At 44.5% G+C, this 14,855-nt stretch overlaps 1 pseudogene; it reads left to right on the top strand.

Annotated features, from left to right (window-relative positions):
- The window catches only part of LOC140247911 (dual specificity calcium/calmodulin-dependent 3',5'-cyclic nucleotide phosphodiesterase 1C-like), a 37,166-nt pseudogene that overhangs the window by 9,847 nt on the left and 12,464 nt on the right, over positions 1 to 14,855 (top strand).

The raw sequence follows: 14,855 nt of genomic DNA on the forward strand, positions 1-14,855 counted from the left end.
CATATACTGTTCTTACTGGAAAAACATATCAGCCGCAAGAGGATATGTTTAGCACTACCTGTTTGGGAATAAGTCATTGCGCTCACATCTTAAATCTTTGTAAATTCCTGGAGAGCAGTCAGCTGGTCGCAGACTGTACTGGACTGGCATTATTGTTGATCTCAGAGTCTTGTGTAGGGCTTTTGAGATTGATGGAAGAGAGGTACAAAGAAAATGGCAACATTTGAGAGTGTGCAAATATTGTAAAACGTCTGGCTTCAGTGATAATTGGGCGTCTAATGTCTGTGTATTATTTTGACGGTGTAAGTCTACAGGTAGCACTGACAAACTGTCTAGGTGTCCTTGACTGACATAGCGTACTTGGACACTTCTAAGATGCACTGCAGCATACCCTAAATTAGACATCTGGAGTATGGTAGCTGAATCCTGCTATGTATTGCAGATATACAAAGGCTCCTATGAGAGATCACACATTTGCTCAAGAAGGTTTTGGAATGCTGGAAGAAATTTCTGTCAGTGTTCTACAGTGAGGCAGATTCCCCCTTCTTACAGCTTCTTATATGCAAGAATGAGTGATCTGCTCTATTTCCAAAGTAGAAAACAGCTACAGAAATGTTCAGTTATAGTGTATTCTTTATGGCATTGAACAACAGAGGATCTAAAATGTTGAGGGAGAAAAATTTACACAGCTCACTGGGAAGCAAGACTGAGAGAGGACTATAACGAATCTTACTCATTCTCTCTTGCCATTGACTTTGAGCAACCACTTTGTCTTCAGAACAATTGAGCTATCCAGCAATTTCAGATCTATCACACGGAGCCTAAAATAAGGAGTGAAATACCTTTGGTCTTCTACTATCCCACTGGGTTTTGCCCTTCTGTACAGCATAGCTAGGTGCACGGATAACTGAAAGCAGCTCCGTCATGTCTTGCTTACAGCCAATTTGCTATTCTGGGAACAATGTAAGAACACACCTCACAATTTCTTACTCAGCTACACTCAGGCTTCAGTTTGAGAGCAGTATACACAAGAACTGGAAAGGAACTTTGTGTTTCAGCCCTAAATGTACATTATCTCTCTCAGTTAGGAAGCTCTCAGTATCCTTTTCTGATGTAATGTAAGACGAGGTGAGTCTCAGCAGATGAAATAGATTTTGTGGTGAATTTTCATCTTTAGTTTTCTTTTAATGAATAACAACAATGAATGAAGCGTCACAAGCACTCTCAAAATGCTTATATCTGTGCTATAGGAACTAACCTCTGTATGTGAGCAAAGAAAAGCTTTTGAAAATAAGACACGTTAGATAAGGAAGAAACGTAACCTTCCTTGTTTCCTTTTTAATCCTAGGTCAGACACAGCCATTCTGTATAATGACCTGTCTGTACTTGAAAATCACCATGTTAGTGCAGCATATCGTCTTTTACAAGATGATGAAGAGATGAATATTTTATCTAATCTCTCAAAAGACGACTGGAGGTAAACATGAACATTCTACAGAATTATAACTCTCAAAATATTTTACTTCCTCTCAACAACTAACCGGTTGGCGGAGAAAACTGCCTTGAACTGAGAACAAGTATTAGCATTTGTCAGGACAAGCACGTAACTAAAGCAAAACATTTCAGTTTAATTTAATGACAGCCCCTCCCTGAGTGGCAGTCAGAAGTGGTTACAGCAGCCGTGTCCCACCTGTGTCCCAGCCCAGCCAGCTCTGCGGCCGCCCTCTGCCCCATGCTATCATGGCGGCAGTTCTACCTTGCCAAGCGGTGCAGCCCAGAGACAGTATGCAGTCACACAACATTGTGCAGATACTTTGTGGGTGAAAATGCACAGATAATAATGGTAGTGACCATGCTGAAAAACAGTGATTTGTAGCTGAGAATTGACTCTATCACATCATGTTATTGTGCTCTTTGTATCTGCTTGGAGGACAGGAGGCTTGCTGATGTGCCTCCCATCCACAAGAAGGGCTGTAAGGAGAATCTGGGGAACTACGGGCCTGTCAGCCTGACCTCGGTACTGGGGAAACTTATGGAGCAAATCACCTTGGGTGAGATCACACGGCACGTGTATGGAGTCCAAGGGATCAGGCCCAACCAGCACAGGTTCACGAAGGGCAGGTTGTGCTTGCCCTTTTATGACTGGGTAACCAGACTGGTAGACAGGGGAAAGGCTGTTGATGTAGTCTTCCTAGACTTCAGCAAAGCCTTTGACACGGTCTCTCACAGTATTCTCCTGGGGAAACCTGGCTGCCCATGGCCTGGACAGGTATACCCTTCTTTGGGTAAGGAATTGGCTAAGGAGCCATGCCAAACAGGTAGTGATTAATGGAGTTAAGTCCAGCTGGTGACCCATTAAATGCGATGTCCCCCAGGGGTCAGTACTGCAGCCCATCTTGTTTAATATCTTTACTAATTATCTTGATTAGGGGACTGAGTTTACCCTCAGTAAGTTTGCAGATGACACCAGGTTGGGAGGCGGGGTCGATCTGCCTGAGAGCAGGGAGGCCCTGAAAAGTGATCTAGATAAGCTGTATTGATGGGCTGAGGTTAATAGGATGAGGTTCAACAAGGACAAGTGCCGGGTCCTGCACTTTGGCCACACTAACCCCATGCAGCGCTATAGGCTTCGGGTTGAGTGGCTGGATGACTGTGAAGAGGAAAGGGACCTGGGGGTGTTGGTTGATGCTTTCCTGAGCATGAGCTGACAGTTTGCCCAGGTGGCCAAAAGGGCCAATGGCATCCTGGCCTGTATAAGAAATAGTGTGTCCAGCAGGAGCAGAGGTGAAAACCCCCCTGTACTCAGCACTGGTGAGGCTGCACCTCCAGTATTGTGTTCAGTTTGGGGCCTCTCACTACAAGACAAACATCAAGGCCCTGGAGCGTGTTCAGAGGGGTCTCATGAGGGGTCTGGAGCACAAATATTATGATGAATGGCTGAAGGAGCTGGGATTATTTAGTTTGGAGAAGAGGAGGCTCAAGGGAGACCTCATTGCACTCTTCAACTTCCTGAAGGGAGGCTGTGATGAGGAGGGGTTTGGCCTCTTCTCCCAGGCAACAAACAGGACCCGAGGAAATGGCCACAAGTTGTACCAGAGGAGGTTCAGATTAGACATAATAAGGAGCTTTTTCTCTCAGAGAGCGGCCAGGCACTGGAATGGCTGCCCAGGGAGGTGGAGGAGTCGCCATCCCTGGCAATGTTCAGAAGTCTGGATGAGGAGCTACAAGATATGTTTAGCGGCTTGTGGTAGCAATGGTAATGGGGGACGGTTGGTCTAGATGATCTTGTAGATCCTTTCCAACCTTGTGATTCTGTGATTCTGTTGTAGTTTCCATGGAAATAAATACGAGGATCCAAATCTTTGGATCAACCTACATATTTTATATGCAGACCAAGACAATTCCTCTCCACCCAGTGTATCCCAGGCAAGACAAAAGGTTAGACACCCATGGGTTAACACTTTCACTGAATACAGTGAGGCAGATGAAAACTATGAGAAATGATCCATCGCACTGCTTCCCAGAACCACTACAAACCGCCTATTTACTGAATTGGGCAAATGACAAATTACTTTTTAGTTGGTCACGTAGCTCTTGGGTAAAAAACAGTAAATGCCAAATTGCCAGACTATAATTGGGGATGATGCTCAAAAGGACAGAGGAGAAACCCCGGTTCAGGAGCACTGTCCATGCAGTACAAGCAGGGATATTTGTGGAAAGGTAAAGGAACATATAATGACTTTGTTCTAGTAGCTGCTCGTGCACAATGCCGATTGCACCTGCAGTATTGAGTGAAGAGGTCTCTAATATGATTCTAAAGTTGTTTCTACAAAGATCTGGTTGGCAAACAACTTCTGGTAGAGTGCAACCTGAAGCAGCACATACGGATCTGTTTTTAGCGTCATACAGATGTAATAGTACAGGTGAAATAATTTTGACATCTCTGTGTAGTCCTAGGTTGGGACTCAAAGTTTTTAAAGTGCAGTCAGTTTGGTTTAGGCCCTACCTTGCCTTTTGGCTTCTGTTGTCCTTCTGTTTGGTTGTTGTTGTTTTAAATGAAGAATATCCTGTGTCATGGTGTTACTGTCCTGAATCATATAGCAAATGTATAGACTGAGATTGATGTGAAAAGTTTGGAGATCGAGAGGGGAGGCAAAAAAAAAAAAAAAAATCCATTGAGTTTTCTCAGCTTTTTCAGTCACAACTTGCATCAGAACATACTGCTAAAACTAATTTCACTTTCTGAACTCTAAAACTTTTAGTCATCTAACTTTGGACTCATTTCCGTTCCTACCTTTTCTTCCTGAGTAACCACTCTTCCCCGATGTTTCCTTGGAGCTAGCAGGAGGGCTGGTAAGTGGGGAGCAGCCAGCAGACTTCAGACAGCCAGTGCCAGATGTCTACAGCAAAACTCAAGTCAGGAATGTGAGTTCTGGCTGGGACTTCCATGACACCTATTGTTGTTGATCAGAAGTGTGCTGACAGCCTAGCAGTTCTCTGCATAGGAGGATGGGTGTATCATACAGTGGATCACAGACCACACAGGCGCACAGGGACTCCTTCCACTTGCTGATTGCTGACTTTTTAAAATTGCTCTTCTTATTTAATCTCATACCTGAAAACTCAAGAAATCGCTGCATGTGTGCTAAGAGTGGCTGCAATAATGGTAAGGCTAACAGGACAGCATTAGCTGTCCTTTCTCCCTGGGAAGTATTCCTCCCATGTTTGACAGGCTGTTAGTGAATTAACCCTCACTCGCAGTGAAAGACTTGCTTGAGAAGGATATAAACGAGTGGCAGAAAGCTGGTAGTCAGAGGCTGTTACCCAGTGGGTTTGAATAACTGTGAAATGAAAGAGGAAACATTCAGATGGAAAATGGCATCAGAGAAGGGCTGTTGCTCTCCTAAGCTAAGGCAGAGGGCCTTTGCCTGAACTGTCTGAAAAGTGCTGTGTCCTGGCAGAGGGGGTAAGAAATTATGTGATTTAGGCAGTGGGAGAGTTCTTTAAAGGTGCATGACATTTGTGTTTGAGAGCAGAACGTGAAAGGGAAGTGAAGGACTTCACACAGGATCATGTCAGATGGGAGAAGAAAGCTTTCCATCCTCTCTTTTGACTCCTGTGTTTCTGAAGTGCAAAACTGTGAGATGTGGAAAGGTGTTTTAACAGCGGGTGTCTGTGAATTCACATAGCCTATTAAAAACAGAATGGCCTGAAAACAAATATAAATTCCAGTACGTAGTTCAGTGCATTCTTTCGTATGGTTACCAATGTTATGTCCTTCGTCCTTCTCGTACGCAAACAAAGAACACCTAAAAATTTTGAACTGATTTTAAAAAGAGGGAGAGAGAGAAGTGGTACTGAACTGCAGATGATGCCTTGCAGACTGCAGATGATTTCTGAGGTAAACTGAGGATGAGCTTGTGTGCTGGACAAGCAAGAAGAACAGAAACTGGAAGGGCAGTATGGTTTGCTGCAGTGGAAAATGGGGAGCATCTTGTTTTTTTGAGTGCAGACTTTGCCTCTGGTGAAGATCTGGTATTAACAGATTCATCCTTATCTCCAGCCTGGGGACCAAGGTATGAGATACTGGGAATTGTATGGCCTTGAGCAAGGCTCTAGGGTGAGAGGTGGTATAGAGAGCATGTGCACAGGCTAGGAAGAAGGAAGAAAAATCCTTGTACTTCAAGTTCATTTGTTGGCCTATACAAGATCTCCTGTAACAGCATATTTCTTCATTGTTGTCTAGTATAGGTTTATTTATATGTTGTGTTATCTATTTTCTCTTGGTAGAAAGTACAGGCGGACGCCCAATATGGTCGGTTTGAGCTACCCACCAGCTGTAATTGGAGTGTTAAAGGTAAGTCCAACAAAAAGGTGATGTTGGGAGAAGACTGAGGTGTCTTTGCAAAGCATCAGAGAAACACCGTGACGTTTTACATGGGGAAGGGAGTGTTTGAACTTGCCCTTTCCTTCCTTCTGATGTTTAATCAACCTCAGGTCCATTCATAGTTTACTGCTCTGCGGGAATATTCGTAGAGTGAAAGAAAAAATAGAGTTCAGAACTTGAAAATGCTGAACCTTGAAGGTTCCAGCTCTGTTCTAGTGTTGAACTATGAAGCCGATGAGAGTACTGTGTTGAAATCAATCGTGATTTTGCAAAGGGAAGAATGAAAATGTGGAAAATGTGTGTACAGAGAAGTGGAGAAGGAAAAGTATCAGCTGCCCTGAGAGAAGGGATTTTCTGTCACTGCTCAGGTGCTCCAGCCCTCTAATCATCTTAGCGGCCCTCCACTAGACCCATTCCAAGAGCACTGCATCTTTCTTGTGCTGGGGCCTCAGCACGGTCACTGATGTTGAACAGAAAATCAGCTGTCTCTAAATCAGACAGCTGATAAAACAAATCAAGGCTCTAAGGTTAACAGACGGAAAGGCAAATGGACTGAACATTTGGGAAGCACTGCTGTTGATTTCTTGGTTCGCCCAAGAAGTGGAGTGAAGGTCAAATGTCAGACTAAAATGTATAGAAGATAACCTTAGGGCTGTAGCTCCATCACATTGCCTACAGGCAGCATTAGAGCACCTTCTGACATTTCATCTGGGGCTGCAGGGCCAGTGACCTCGAGATGTGTAGCCAGGAATTTTCCCATCCCTTGCTTCTCCCACTCTCTTTATTGACAACAGTTATTCTCCTCCCACTCAAGGTGCTTGTGAAGTTCTGCTTACCTTTCAGTTTCTCTCCAACATGGACATCACATCTGTACAAAGCTTTTTATAAGACCATAAAATCCTCTAATTATCACAGACTGCAAATTCTCTGAGCAAAGTGTGATACTCCCTTTTTTCCTTAAGGGGAAATTTCCCCATCGGTTAATATTTAGAGTAAAATGCTACTGTCATTGTTGTCAAGAATATTTCCCTCTGTGAAATCTAAATTATTCTACAGTAAAACTTAGCATCTTCATGGCTTTGTGGTGCAAAGGAACAATATTTTGCCTTTCCTACATTCACTTCATTTTATCTGCCACAAGAACACAACATTACCACAATAAAAAGATAAGGAAACACAAACCTTTATTTGTACAAGAAAAGTTTGTTTTACAGTAATTTCTGAACAACAGTATAGTTGAAACATTGCTTTAGAATTCATAGGAAGTAGTGGTCAGATTGTCTTAAAGTAAATTCTGAACAACAGTATAGTTGAGACATTGCTTTAAACTTCACAGGAACTGGAGGTCAATTACTATTTTAATTAATTAATTATTAACTATATAATAAATATAAATTTAAATATAAAACACATAACATATTTAAATATAACTGTAAATTCTATTATTCTACATTCTAATATTCTATATTGTAAGTTACTATATAATTATATGATTATAACAGTATATAATTATAAAACTTATAAAACGTATAAACGTATAAAATGTATGAAACGTATAAAACATATAAAACATATAAACTATATAATTATATAATTATAACAATAGCAACTGCTTCCTACTGAAACTAAATAAAAACAGTTCAAGGAGGGCGCAGGAGTAGGCGAGCGAGGGTCCTGGTGTTTGGGGGACATCCTCGTTGTCACATGTGAGTGCTCTTATCTCACGCTGCCATCCGTAGGAGGTGAGCTGGAATTCAACCTTCTGCAAGAGAGTTTATACGTTATGCTTCAGCTTTATGAGATGGCATTTGAACTTGTCTTCTTCTGTCCCTTGGCTGAGCACCCTGCAGCATTAATAGAGCATTTGCAGCTAACTGTAACGCTCTCAATTGCACTTAGATATTTACTTTGATGTTGTAAAGCTCATTTTTTTTATACCATTGTAAGCACTTAATGTAGCATTACTATGAAAAGCCCCAGTTAACTCACTCATCTTCAAAAAAATAAAATAAAATATTTACAGATAATTACAAACTCATGTCCTTAAAAAAAGAGAATCCTGTAGGAAATCATGCTGTCTCTGAACAATGGAAGCTGCAATAGTCAGAAGGATCTAAGATCTCTTTGGGTGGAGCAAGGCAGCTCGAGATATTTTTTATAGCACTTCTCTGTGCAGCAGGTGATGAAAATACGTGCACAGGCCGGTATGTGAGTGCCCATAACCATCTTTCATTTACCAAGGCAAACTAAGATTTGTTTTGCACTTATGCTTTGCAATTTGGAAATTGAATAATAATGGTGAAATGGGTGATCAGATTAACATTCTTTTCTATTCATTCTTGCAGAATGTAGACAAGTGGTCATTTGATGTGTTTGCACTAAACGATGCCAGTGGAGATCATGCACTGAAATTCATTTCCTATGAACTTCTCACACGCTATGATCTGATCAGTCGTTTCAAGGTCAGTAGTTACAAGATGGGTCTCTTTTTCCATCTTGCATTTTCTTCTATTTCATTCTTATTCTGCTCTGTTCCATTAGACTGCAGTGATTTCAGCTGCATTTGAAGGTGTCTGTGAAGATTTTGTGGTCACTGTCATTTCCCCTAAAGGGGGAAGAGAATCCTTCTGCAGCAACCAGGACCAAATGTCATTTGAGTAGAACATTTGATTGTAATAGGGCAGCATGAGGCAGGTGGAGTTCCAGAGTGAAATGCAATGGGAATGATAGTGTCATTCTCCCAGTATTCTGAGGAGTCTCAAGCATGCAAGCCAAAAATGACAAATTGGCTTGCTATGGGTTTCAAAATGCAAATACTACTTCAGTTGGAGTAAAAGGTGTACTCCATATCTTTTACTTTGAACAGCTCCTTTGTAACTGTGAACAGTGTTACATTTGGGTCACAGAGCACTGCCCTGAGATGTTTCCCATTCTCCCCACCAAAAGCTTCCATTTGCCCTTTCTCTGCTGACACTTACTCTGGCAGGACTCCTACTTTCTCCGACTCCTGGCCTCCTTCAGGATCTTCTGTCGCCTGGTGAGAAAAGTTTGAAGATGATAAGTGATGAGAATTGCATTGCCCCAGGATACATACTCAAGAGGGAAATGGCTGTGCAACTCTGACTGCAGAAATATGAAGGTTTAGGGTATTGTAGTTGGTGCAAAGCAATGGAGAATCCCTGCTGCTTGTTGCATACACTTGCAGCTGCCATCACCCATGTAGTGTGCTCCCTAGAAATCCCTAAAATGTGGTTTCATGTTAGGCATACAGTTACACTCTGGGAGCCAAAAAAGCATGACAAACTCATAGTATGGGAAGTCAGGATTCAGTAGTAAAAAACCAAAAGTACAATATACAACACTCCTCATTGTAGAGTCTTGCAGACTATCTACGAGCTGCATTTCATTACAAACTCCGGAATGTGAGTAGTAAAGCAGAGATACATGCTACATTATTGTGAGGGGATAAGACAGACCCATAGAAACTGCTCTCTGGAGCCTCTTCTGAAAATGATCTCCAAATGCTAGCTATTGCATGTGATTCTTTCATTTGTAACTGTGTGCTTCTTTTCTTAGATCCCCATTTCTGCCCTGGTGTCCTTTGTGGAAGCTCTGGAGGTTGGATACAGCAAACACAAAAATCCTTATCACAACCTAATGCATGCTGCAGATGTGACACAAACAGTCCATTACCTCCTTTTCAAGACAGGTGTAGTGGAACGTACAGGAGTTGGCATCCCTAATACAGAAGGAAATGGCAGTAGGTTTTGTTTGGTAAAGAGATTATTGTTATCCACAGCAGAACCCATCTGTACTGCAGAAAAATTGTAAATTGCAATGTCTGTGCTAATGAAAGTAGGCATTTGGGATTATTTAGAAGAATCTAGGTGAGGATTTGGGTAACTGTTTTAATTGATTGGAGTGAGGATGAGTGAAAAACCCAAGCTGAATTCTCCCCTCTGCCACTGATTTCCTGGCTGAGACTAGCAAGTCATCTTGTTGGGATTTTACTTCCCTCTCTGTGAAGGAACAAATCACCGAAGCTTTCTCCAGAATACAAAATGTAATCATTTGTTGATTAACCCAGTTTGTCACCTATTTTCAATCTATCACTCACCAATTTCTGATGTTCATCTGGCTTCTCAGGAGCTGGCTCTTCACTTGACATGGAGGTGGATCCACCTCCATTGGCTCCTCTTCATTTGGAGGTGGATCCACCTCCATTGGCTCCTCTTCTGTTGGAGGTGGATCCACCTCCATGGGCTCCTCTTCTGTTGGAGGTGGATCCACCTCCATGGGCTCGACTGGATCTTGTTCTATGGCCCTCTGCCTCCTCCCCATCAGGTGGATCTTCTTGCTGGGAGGAGGCACCATTACTGTGTGGGGAGCTCTGAACTGCAGCACCAGCTTGTTTTGCTCTACCCACTGTTATGGCGGTTACAGAACTCAGAACACTAGATAGTGACATCAGCAGTATACCAGTATTCCATGGCAACCCAGACACGGCAGTGTTTGGAGTTGGGGCCTGTGGCCTGAGAGTTGCCCCAGTTTTGAAGAAAGAAGGACAGGGGGCACTTAGGGACCCTTTTCTGGGAAGGGCTGTGCCATTGTGCTTGCTAGAGGGAACTTGTGGTTGTTGGGCAAAAGGCGCCATGGAGACTCCAGTCCCTTCTTCATCCCATGCCTCCAATCCATTTGTACTGATGGATGGGCAGGATCAGGCCAGGAGAGCCTTCTACTTGGCAGCTGCCTGGCTGCCTGCAAGTGGTGGCAGCCTGTTGCCCAACAGTACTGGAGAGGACACAAGGTGTACTGACACCCCGCAAGCAGCCTAGGGACATGCAATCAATAAAGAACTGCTGAGTTTCAAGGGTGGTGTGAGCTCTCCTTTGCTGTCCTTCACCTCTGCCCCTTGAACATAGAGGAGGCAGCATCTCATCTGCCCTGATCCCCAAGGGAGAGCAGTGGGGAGGAGAGCGCCTGGTGTCCTCTGAGTGGCTGTGCTGGGATGGCATGAGGGGTCCACTGGAGGGTCTGTGAGATCCTTGAGGTTTTGAGGTGGCTTTTTCATTCTGAGGACAAGAGGGCTGACTTGGGATTGCTGTCCTAAGTGTTTTCTCCCTCCAGCTCCTGAATGTGTGGCTGAAAGTGAAGTCAGGCCACACATGACAATGCACAGAGAATAGATGGGGATTGATTGAGTGTCCAGATAAGTAATCAGGACATATTAGATCTCTGGATCCCTGCCACCTCTGGAGTAGTGATCTTGAAAGGAGGGCTGAGGGGCAGAGGGCCCAGTTCCACAAATGTCTGTGCCCCATCAATTGACCCTTACTGTACTTCAAGCAGCATGAAAGTGTTCATAGGCTTACATCATGTGAAGAGGAAAGGGAGGTGATTCTGTTTGGTGCACAGTGATTTAATTACAGCCAGCATGCCAAGAAACTGCAGCTCGTTGCTGAACTAAGGTAAACTAAGCTGTTTTTGGTGGCGTTTCTGATGACGGTGTCATCTTGTCTTTCCACCACTGTTCCCATGTTAGAAAAGTCAGGCTTTGTCTTGTTACACACTCCCAGTAACTTTGAGGAAGGAGGAGGGATGCTGGTTCGAAGGGCACCTGTCCTGCGGATGCTTCCCAGTGCCTGTTTTTCCAATTCCCAGTGAGACTAGATGCCTCTTGGGCTCTGGGACTGCCCTTCATTTCATGTGGTGTTCTTAGGGTTCCAGCTCCTTGTTCATAGCCTTCCTGGACTTGCCTAGGGAAGCTGTCAACTCTCAGTTATTTTTCTCTCTCTGTCTCTCTCTTTTTTTCTTTCTTTATTTTTTTTTTTTTTTTGTAATTCCACTGTGCAGACCTTATCTTTAGGGGGTTAGTTTTAAGTTCTTTGTGACATATTCTTACTAGCTTTTAAGTGGCAGAGATGGTTCAGGTGTGGTGAAGGTGCTGATGAGTGCCATAATTTTCATGCCTCGATAACCAGTGTGGCTGAGGGAGGTCTCAGCTCAGTTAGAGAAGGTGAACTCTTGTACTTGATTAGCTTTTTCTCTGCTGTACGGACAACATTCTCAGAAATAAAGGGGTCAGTCCAGATTAAAGACAGGTCATTCTGAAGGTGTGTCACGTCCAGCATTAAGTGGCGCTTGCACATTATTAATGGCATTTAATAAAGTCCAGTAGCACCTCAGTGGAAGCACATCTTGCAGACAGTTTCTGGGTTCTAATTAGCCAAGGCTGCTATATGCAATCCGCCACAGCATAGGCATTGGGCCTGCAATCAGCCTGGAGAAGAGAAGTAGGTGGGGTGACCTCATTGCAGCCTTCCAGTACCTAAAGGGAACCTACAGACAGGAGGAAAGTCAACTTCTTACAGGGGTGGATAGTGGCAGGACATGGGGAAATGGTTTTAAATTTAGGAGGGAAGATGGATGTCAGGAGCAAGTTCTTTACCAAGAGAGTGGTGAGCTGTTGGAACAGGCTGCCCAGAGAGGTTGTGGATGCCCCAAGCCTGGAGGTGATCAAGGCCAGGTTGGATGGGCCTTGGGCTGCCTGGTCTAGTATTAGATGTTGAGGCTGGCCACTCTGTTTGTGGCAGGGGGGTTGGAGCTTGACGATCCTTGTGGTCCCTTCCAACCCAAGCCATTTTATGGTTCTGTCAACTTGAAAGAGAATTCCAGAAACAGTTTTCCAGTTTTTGAGTGCTAAGCCAGAGCAAGATTAACAGCCTTGTGGATCCCAGATTCCAGTCGCAGAGAAGCAGAAAAACCCACTAAATATCTGTCTTCAATTATTTTGAGATCTTCATTTTCTTTCATGTGCTTGTTTTAATTATGTTGATTTAAAACAGAAAACAAAAAAATAGCATTACATATCACTCCAGAGAATATTTACAGCAGTGCAGCCTGGATACCAGTCAGCTCCCATTAACACACAAAGTGAATGCATTAAATTGGCTGGGTGATGACCTGCTGGAGAGGAGCTCTGCTGAGAGGGACCTGAGCGTCCTGGTGGACGACAGGTTGGCCATGAGCCAGCAGTGTGCCCTTGTAGCCAAAAAGGCCAATGGCATACTGGGGTGCATTAAAAAGAGCGTGGCCAGCAGGTCGAGGGAGGTGATCCTCCCCCTCTACACTGCCCTGGTGAGGCCTCATCTGGAGTACTATGTCCAGTTCTGGGATCCTCAGGACAAAAAAGACAGGGATCTCTTGGAAAGAGTCCAGCGGAGGGCCACAAAGATGGTGAAGGGCCTGGAGCATCTCTCCTATGAAGAAAGGCTAAGTGAACTGGGTCTGTTTAGCCTTGAGAAAAGAAGGCTGAGAGGGGACTTGATCCAGGTTTATAAATACCTGAAGTGTGGGAGCCATAGTGGCGATGCTGGTCTCTTTTCAGTAGTGCGTGGGGACAGGACTAGGAGTAATGGGCTGAAACTTCAGCATAGGAAGTTCCGCACGAATGCGCACAAGAACTTCTTGCTACAAGGGGTAGCGAGGCCCTACAGAGGGATCTGGACAGGCTGGAGAGCTGGGCTGAAGCCAATGGAATGAGGTTTAACAAGGCCAAATGCCGAGTCCTGCACTTCGGCCACAACAACCCCAGGCAGCGCTATAGGCTTGGGGCGGAGTGGCTGGAGGACTGTGTGGAGGAAATGGACCTGGGGGTACTGATTGATGCACGGCTGAACATGAGCCGACAGTGTGCCCAGGTGGCCAAGAAGGCCAATGGCATCCTGGCTTGTATCAAGAATGGTGTGCTGAGCAGGACTAAGGAAGTCATCCTGCCCCTGTACTCAGCATTGGTGAGGCCTCACCTCGAGTACTGTGTCCAGTTTTGGGCACCTCAGCACAAGAAAGATATGGAGGTACTGGAGCAGGTCCAGAGAAGGGCAACGAGGCTCGTGAAGGGCTTGGAGAATCAGCCCTACGAGGAGAGGCTAAGGAAGCCGGGGCTGTTTAGTCTGAGGAAGAGGAGGCTGAGGGGAGACCTTATTGCCGTCTTCCAGTACCTGAAAGGTTCTTACAGTGAGAGTGGGGCAGGTCTCTTCTCACTAGTGACAAGTGACAGGACGAGGGGAAATGGCCTCAAGTTGCGCCAGGGCAAGTTCAGGTTGGATATTAGGAAGAACTTCTTTACAGAAAGGGTGGTTAGGTACTGGAATAGGCTCCCCAGGGATGTGGTTGAATCGCCATCCCTGGATGTGTTTAAGAGCCGTTTGGATGTGGTACTCAGGGATATGATTTAGCAGAGGTGTTTTTTTTGTTTTTTTGTTTTTTTAGAGATGGGGTACTGGTTAGGCTGCGGTTGGACTTGATGATCTTCAAGGTCTTTTCCAACCTGGGTAATACTATGATTCTATGATTCTTTACAGTGAGGGTGACAGAGCACTGGAACAGGCTGCCGAGGGAGGTGGTGGAGTCTCCTTCTCTGGAGATATTCAAGACCCGCCTGGACGCCTACCTGTGCAACGTGGTGTAGGGAGCCTGCTTTGGCAGGGGGGTTGGACTCGATGATCTCTAGAGGTCCCTTCCAACCCCTACAATTCTGTGATTCTGTGAAGATCTCTCAGAATCTATTCTCTCCTGGCAAAACTTATTCATGTTTGGATTACACTGATGTCAACTGAGTTGTAGCTGAGCTAGTGAATCCCACTTGAGCTTGTGCACCACTAAAGCAGCTTTTGTCTCTATGTAGAGTCTCCTGCAAAAATGTGAAAGAAAGTCATCTGAACTCCTGTTTGAAGAGAAAAACACACAAGAGATGTAAGCACTGACAGTGGCCATTCTGTAAGAACTCTCCCAAAACAGCATCAACACAAGCAGTGATCGCGATAGTCCTTTTCAAGACTTTAGCAACACACTCTTGCTGCAGAACAAGGTTGTCCTCTGAAGTAAAAATGCCTGTGCATGGCCAGGGTATGCTTGCAGGTCTCAGGAAATGCTCGTGTTGTTTTTTCTAGCCAGCAGCTCCTCATGG

This window comes from Excalfactoria chinensis, chromosome 2, assembly GCF_039878825.1.
Source record: "Excalfactoria chinensis isolate bCotChi1 chromosome 2, bCotChi1.hap2, whole genome shotgun sequence".
NCBI lineage: Eukaryota > Metazoa > Chordata > Aves > Galliformes > Phasianidae > Excalfactoria > Excalfactoria chinensis.